We start from the raw sequence: 7,959 nt of genomic DNA, 5'->3' as shown, positions 1-7,959 counted from the left end.
AGTTCTAAATTCTGGAGAGAAAATCCAGTTGGCGTAGAGTCCCGTGTGCATCTCTGGTCCAGTCGGCAGTAGCTCGTGGAGGGGTCAGTTTGGAGGCGAGCCCTTCTGGGAGGCAGGGGCCTAGAGGTGATGGTAGGGGGTTGGCTGCGGACGAAAACCCTACGTATTCCCAGGGCAGTTGAAGGAAGCAACCGCAAGTGTGTGTGTGTGTGTGTGTGTGTGTGTGTGTGTGTGTGTGTGTGTGTTTGTCCTAAGGATCTAGGACTTTCTAGGAGTGAGAATGCCTCTCCCTCTTTATTTGGTAAGAAGGATAAGTGTCCTGTTGGGAAGATGAAACCCACCAAACACCTTTAATTCTTTCCCAGAGACACACCCAGGAAGTGAGAAGAAGACATTATTATTTTTTCAATTAATCTATGGATTTCTCCCCAAATTTAGAAGAAACACATACATGACTATAGAAAACTTGGAAAACAGAAACCCATGAAGGTGGAAGGAAAAAAGCCGCCATGATCCGAGATAACTGCTGTTAACATACTGGTATGTTTCCTTCTATCCCTTTTTTTTCTAAGTACTAGCCTGAGGCTCTGTGAATGATGTGGGCTGCCGATTTATCTTTTGACTCTAATTATATGTCTTCAGACTCTAGGACTTTAGGATTGCTTTAAATGTATTCTTATAATTTTCCCTGAGAACACAGGGTTGTTTTCCCCTTGTTCTTTCACCTTTTCCTAGACGAGCCACCTTGAACAGAATCAACACTGGCTAGTCCCTCTACACTGCCTCCCTACTTTTGTGCAGATCAGCACTTTAATAGTTATTTATTTGGCTGTGCTGGGTCTTAGCTGTGGCAAGTAGGGTCTACTTCCCTGACCAGGGATTGAACCTGGGCCCCCTGCATTGGGAACCTGGAGTCTTAGCCACTGGACCATCAGGGAAGTCTCAGGGATGATCTTTTTAAAGCCCCAAATCTCTTCTCACTAGTCTTCACAGAAGATCCTTTACTGGTTATCCCCTGCATTTAGGATAAGGTAGAGAAAACCTGTGACATGGACCTCTGGACCACTGGAAGACTATTCTCAGCCACACGCCCTTTTTGGCAACTCTTGGACTGTCTCAGGCACGTTCCCCTCTTGCAAACGCCGTTCCTGTTGTTCAAGAGCTTGACTCTCCTCTTCAACCTGAAGGCTGAGTTCCATGTTGCTTCCTCAGAGAAGCCTGTTCCGGCAGTGACCTCCTGGAGGTCCCCAGCATCCCCTGGAGCTTTTCTTCAGAGCAAGGATCGCAGTATGCACTTACGTATTTGTTCGTTTGGTTATTACATAACGTCTGTCGCCTGAAGAGACAGGAATGCTCCCTGAGGCGGGGCATTTGTTTCCGCGGCTGCTGAGTCCTGGTCTTGCCGCTATCATTCCGCTTCAGCCACCACCCCACCTCCCACCCTGTGACTGCCGGTCACGGATTAGGGCCTCCTTCAGTGCTTGTTGGATGAAGGAGTAGGGGGGTGCTTCCCTGGTGCCTAGGAGTGAAGGGTCTCCATGCAGTGACAGAGTGGGTTGGGAGGTCTAGCGAGAGGACGTGGTTTTGCACAAACCCCTGGGTAAGTGTGCTATCACGTGTGAGCTCCGCAGAGCTGCATGCACATGGCGCTTGGTGACCGTGGTGCTGAGCTTGAAGCCTGCCCGCTGAGATGCTGTGGGTAAGGCCGCTGAGCAAGGCGGGTGTTCAGAGCAAGGCGGGTGTTCATCTCTTCCTTGATGGGGCTCTGCCACTTTCTACTGCGAGCATCCTGTGGGCAAACTTCATTCTAGAGCATGAATTCTAGAGAGTTCACTCTGCCAGCCGCCAAGGCTCCTAGGATTGGGCGGGGCCACACAGCAGGGCTCCCAGCCTCTGAATCACCCTGGTGGCGTGCTCCGGCTGCACCATGACCCTTGCCTAAGTTAAAGGAAGATATAGCTTCCCTAGAACCTGTAACTGTTGGTACCCTTCTAGAGATGGTTCTTCTCTGGAGAAACATTAAGTTCATTCAACGGACATTTGTTGAACTCTGGTGTGGCATATCAGGTGTGGATGCAGACAACAGGGGTGAGTGTTACCAAGCCCAAGCTCATACTCCTTGCTGAATGACAGGCAAATAAATCAACAGATGAGTTGTTGGGGTGAGGAAAGGTGAGGTCTTGCATTTACTTGAAAGTCCAGCAGATCGAGAAGATGATGGACTAGTGTCCCAAAGAACCACCTTACCTGAGTTAGAATTCAGGCTTCTTTTACTAAGAGGGAAGGGTATGTGTTTGGTTGTTGCAAACTTCTTGGCATCAGAATCCTTTGTTCTCTCAGCTGTCTGCATTGGTCGGGTCCTGATGCTCCAGTAAGTTTCCAACAAGACGCATATTGTTCTCTGTTCTGCAGCTGCCGCCGCTGCTGAGTCACTTCAGTCGTGTCCGACTCTGTGTGACCCCATAGACGGCAGCCCAACAGGCTCCCCCATCCCTGAGATTCTCCAGGCAAGAGTACTGGAGTGGGTTGCCATTTCCTTCTCCAATGCAAGAAAGGGAAAGTGAAGTCGCTCAGTTGTTTCTGACTCTCAGCGACCCCATGGACTGCAACCCACCAGGCTCCCCCATTCCTGGGATTTTCCAGGTAAGAGTACTGGAGTGGGCTGCCATCGCCTTCTCTGCAGCATTTTACCTCTATATGAATGGGAAAGTGTTATACCTTTAAAAGTCAGAGCCTTGAGAATGGCTATCCTATGTATTTCAGGCTATATGTAACATTATTGTAGAATAGAATGCAAAGGTAAAAGTAAAAGAAACAGATCCAATATGGAGTCAGATTTGTTTGTCCCTATTACATAGAGGGCTGAATAAGACACAAAGGAGAACTCAGCTTTGGGAAAGCCAACTGTAGCTCAGAACATATTCTACATGGTTATCTTAATTCCTCAGACTAGCCTTATGCATGTATGCATGCCCAGTTGCTCAGTCATGTCTGAGTGTTTACGACCCTATGGACTGTAGCCCACCAGGCTCCTCTATCCATGGGATTTTCCCAGCAAGACTACTGGAGTGGGTTGCCATTTCCTCCCCCAGGGAATCTTCTCAACCCAGCGTTCAAACCCGTGTCTTCTGCCTCTCTTGCATTGGGCTTATGATGTCATTAGCCCTGTTATTAGGCCTATTTTATAGTAGAGCAAATGGAGGCTCTGAATTTCCATGACTTGCCTGGAGTCCCAGTCTGCATATTCGATAACAATGCAGCTCCATCTCCAGTCTTTTGACTTAAACCCAGTGTTTATTTTTACTACTGTAAGCTGAAAATATGGATGTGTCTCTGCTTCATGCCCTCCTCCTCAGATGATCTCTTCTCCTGGGAAAACGTGATTCCCCAAAGTGTGATGATACCCAGAGGGTCTTCCTTGGTCCCAATCACATGGCAGTACCCTTTGCTACTGTAGAAGTTGCAGGAGGTCCTGGCTACTGTACAACACTCTTCCATGTGCAAACAGGAGGGTCTGAATCATCCAAACTAGATTCTGAAGAGGAATGAGGAGTGGTTATTCTCCCAGGGCAGTGAAACCGGTTGCTAAGCCTGAGACCTATTCTCTTGGGCCTTCAAGATGTGCTTTCCCAGCGAGACTTGCCCCATGAAAGATGATAGATGCACAGATTTCTAGGGTGATGTCTGATACTCTAGGCATCTTTTAATGACATCCCTGATAGAGCACCATCTGACTTAAACAGTTCATGATGCAGGACACTCATGGTCACCTGAGACATTTCATTCCACCTACAGGCAGATCCATTAGATTTGGGGCTTAACAAAAACAGAAAACAATTCTGTCTCCTTGGAGCTTCTCTCACTGGTCTTGATCCTGGAAGGCATCAGCGCAGTGCCTCTCCCAGCAGCAGGCTGGCCCTCGGGGAGCCTGGAGGGAGTCATGGTGGGAACCCAGGCTGGTCAGGCGTGTCTGAGCAGGCCTGGTGAACCTCGGGGTGGACCTGTTCAATGCAGGAGGGACTGCGGAGTCTCCGGGGAAGGAGCTTGTCTTGGAGGAAGAAGGAACCAGGCATAAACAGCGGCCTGATAATCAAGCTTAGATTGCAGTGGGGTAGGAGTGATTCTGAACATGGCCTGGAGTATGGTTCGTAACTGGCTTTGGGCACTACCCAGCCCCATTGAACTTCTTTCAGTGAGCTATAGAGAGCATATAAACATGGAAATGCTATAAATAAATGCTATAAACTAATACGTGGGGGTCACTAGGGAACCAGCTTTGGGACTGGGTCTTCAGAGTCAGTCCCATGATGGGGAGAATGCCCCTCTCCTCCATCACGACGTGGTGCAACCCTGTGGTCCCTTGGCTTGAGAGCCTGCAGCACCTCTCTGGCGGCAGGGACAGCAGTGTCCTGACAGAGGACTTGGAGCAGGCCAAGGGGAACCACATGGAGGGTGACAAGCAAACTGACCGTGTGTGTCTTAAGCATTAATGAGCCACCTCCAAAGGATTCTAGAAACACTGGGTTAATTACAGGGGGATGGACATCCTGAGTGACCCAGTGAAAGCTAAGTCATTGTTATTTTCTCCTTAACACTTAATGAATGACTGTGCATCACTTCAGTCGTGTCTGACTCTGCGACCCCATGGACTGTAGTCCACCAGGCTCCTATGTCCATGGGGATTCTCCAGGCAAGAATACTGGAGTGGGTTGCCATGCCCTCCTCCAGAGGATCTTCCCGACCCAGGGATTGAACCCGCATCTCTTATGTTTCCTGCATTGACAGGCAGGTTCTTTACCACTAGCGCCATCTGGTATGCACTTTCTTAACACTGACCACAACCTTGTTTGAAAGGTATTTTTAACCATAATGTATTGAAGAAGGAATGAAAAATCAAAGAGTTTGTTTTTCAAAAATTGTACAGCCAGTAAATGACAGAGCCTGGACCCTTAGTTTATACTCCCCCCACCCCCAAACCCCAGGGTAAACCATAATGAAAAAGAATATGAAAAAGGATGTATATATGTGTATAAATGAGTCATTTTACTGTACAGTGGAGACTGGCACAACGTTGTAAATAACTATGCCTCAATTAAGAAAAAAGTCACTGTTACTAACGTGATGGGACGCGAACGGGCGTCGACCTGGTAGGACTGTCATGGCCCTGCCCCCTCTCCCGGCATCTCTTTTCTTGGTTGAAAATCCCCGATGTTACTTGGTTGTTCTTCAGAAGCCCCCATTCTCAGTCCTCTGCCGTTCTCTATACCCACTTTTGGAATCACTCAAGGCTACCAGCACCAAAAAAAGCATTTGCTAAAAGAACTTTAGGAAGTCCTAGAATCAATATGGCCTAAGAGTTTTTTTTTTTTTTTCTTTTTCCTGATTGGGTGAAAAGAAGGCTCCCAGAGCCTGGAAGCAACTTGCCCGAATCCTACGTACCCCGTCAGGGGACGAGCCAGCCCTCCCCACAAGCCATCTGGCTCAGAGCTCGGCAGGAGGCTCTTGGCCGTCACTGCCCTCATGAGGCATGCTGCTGGGGACAAAGTGGGCCTCGGTTTGCATGAGTGAGCACTAGGTGACCCCGGATGCACGTCTCCTTCATAATTCTTTAAGGACTTGGAAATAATCATGGAGAAACAGACAACAATAACTGAGTGTCTTCTAATTACCAAGCATTTAGTTACATGATGCCATTTGTTCTCAAAACAGTTGTGGGAGGCAGTCAGGTCAGGGGAGACCCCATTTTACAGAGGAGGACATACAGGCCCAGAGAGGCAAAGTCATTTCTTACAGCCATCCAGCTAGGATGCTGAGGAACCGTCAACTGTATCCTAATGTCAGAAGCCTGTGCTTTTCCATGACATCATGACACCTCCCAATAAAGATTCCTTCTTCTCTTCCCAGGAGGACTCTGGCCTTGGTTTGTGCGGAGGACACCATCCAAGTGACCACCACCATGGGCTGCCTCCAGGAGTGATGCTCTGGGTGTCACACTGTTTTGCTCGCCAGGAACCCCATGGTGAGATAAGAACCACTCTTCTAGAACACAGATTTTTCTGATTTTGTTCTTTTTCCTGGCTGAGCTTGGAACCAGTTGTGTGATCTTGGTTAAGTCATTTAATTTGTCTGGGCTTCAATTTACTGGCCTGTGAAATGGAGACGATGAACCAGAGTCAGTGTTTTCTAATAATTTCTTTTTGGGGAAAAAAGCAAAAAGCAATTTCTAACCATTTCAGCTAAGGAGCTTTCATGAGCATTACTTGCTGCAATTTACATTGCAAAAGTAATTAATTCTTATTTAAATAAATCTTAAAAAAAAAAGAGTAGTTACATATCACATTTTTTAAAAAATATTTTGCCCATTAAAAAAATGTCTATTTATGTGGCAGTGTCAGGTCTTTAGTTGCATCATGCTGGGTCTTTTGTTGTGGTGCATGGACTCTCTAGCTGTGGCATGTGGCCTTAGTTGCTCTAAGACAGGCAGAATCTTAGTTCCCTGACCAGGGATCGAACCCCCATCCCCTGCATTGGAAGGCAGATTCTTAACCACTAGACCACCAGGGAAGTCCCCATTTTTTAAAATTTTGAATTAAGTCATAAAGCATGTTTTGCACATTCCTCTCCTCTGCCATCCCCTTTCTGGGCAGTATGCTCTTCCCTCCCTCCTGTCATCTTGCCCACAGCTGAGAATCCCTCCACTTGATGGTTTAGAATCTTGCTCTGGGTGTGAGATGACTAGAGTTCTCGGGTGTATTTGTTCTGGAAGAGAGGAGACAAGACAGCCTTTCTGGGTTGCCCATCTCTCTTCCTGGAGCCTCCCCCCTCACCCATTTTTCTCTGCCTGCAACAGGCATCTCTGGGTCCCCCTCGGGCTGCCCCTCGACTCCCCACCAGTCTCGGAGCAGCGGGCGGCTGGCCCTCCCATTAGAGCAGGCCAGTTCTCAGTGCAGTTGCCAGCGCGGTTATCTTTTATTTCTGGCATGTGCTGTAACACAAGAGTGATCTTGACTTCAGGATTATCACCTCTCATCATTCTTTCTCCCTTTTCTTCTCTTCTTTTTCTTCCTGAAAGATGATAAAATTACCAGACAGAGCCTCCTGCTTCCTCCAGGCCTAGTCAGAGCTCAGGGATATTTACTTCTCGGGTAAACAGCTATAATCTCCCTAACCAGACTTTATCGCAGTTAAGTAAGTTAAATTCTTCTGGTCTAATCCTCCATGTGCTGTGGGTTTTTTTTTGAGTATAAAGTGTTCGTCATCTTTTGATATAATATGACAACGCTGGGCCGCTGGATATGATTAGGCATCAAGCAAAGAGGTTTCAACTTAACCAGACTGGAAAAGAAAGGCCCCCTTTGCAAAACAGCTTTGGGCAGGAAAAAATAAAAAAACCTCACGGAAAAGCACTTTTGCTCATGAGAGGTACAAAACAGAGGTATGTGGGTGTTTGCAGGGCCCGGGACTTTCCCCAGTCAGGCAAATCCCTGGCAGACGCTGAAAATTGATCTGGCCCCCGCATCCGTGTGCTTCCTGCTGTCCCTAACCATGTGACGGCCACCTCGGCCAGGAGAAGACAGGAGAGGGGAACAGTGCTGAACCTGAAGCTGGAGGTCACATCACTCCCAGTGGGAGAAACAAGACATGCTCGCCTCTCTGGGTAACAATTGAAGGGCGTTTCAGGAACAAAGACTTAACAGGGCTTGGCTCAAATTATTGAAAATTCTGGGGCATGGAAGATGGTTACAGGTGATGGGGTGGAGAGACAGAAAGGTGTCTGAATGTGGCTGGAGACCAAAGCCAGCCTGGAAGACTGGACAGGCCCTGTGTGTGTGTAGATGGTGGTGCCGTCGGGGGAGGGGAGTGTGGCAGAGCCTCTCCAAACATCGGCATCAGCAGAAACCAAGATTGGGACCCGGAAGGCTCCCGACCAGTATGTCCAGTGAAGGGACTGTGGGCCAG

The 7,959-nt window shown here is 48.1% G+C and overlaps 1 long non-coding RNA gene across 1 annotated transcript; it reads left to right on the top strand.

Annotated features, from left to right (window-relative positions):
- The first annotated feature begins 451 nt into the window (after positions 1–451).
- Positions 452–6,220, top strand: LOC133050485 (uncharacterized). The gene is made up of 3 exons (XR_009691632.1): positions 452–540; positions 2,413–2,643; positions 5,905–6,220. It is a non-coding gene; the product is annotated as an uncharacterized LOC133050485 (long non-coding RNA).
- The last annotated feature ends 1,739 nt before the right edge of the window (positions 6,221–7,959 follow it).

Source organism: Dama dama, chromosome 32 (assembly GCF_033118175.1).
Source record: "Dama dama isolate Ldn47 chromosome 32, ASM3311817v1, whole genome shotgun sequence".
Classification (NCBI taxonomy): domain Eukaryota; kingdom Metazoa; phylum Chordata; class Mammalia; order Artiodactyla; family Cervidae; genus Dama; species Dama dama.
Note: the sequence above shows the minus strand (reverse complement) of the source record. Positions and strands in the feature narration are given on the sequence as shown.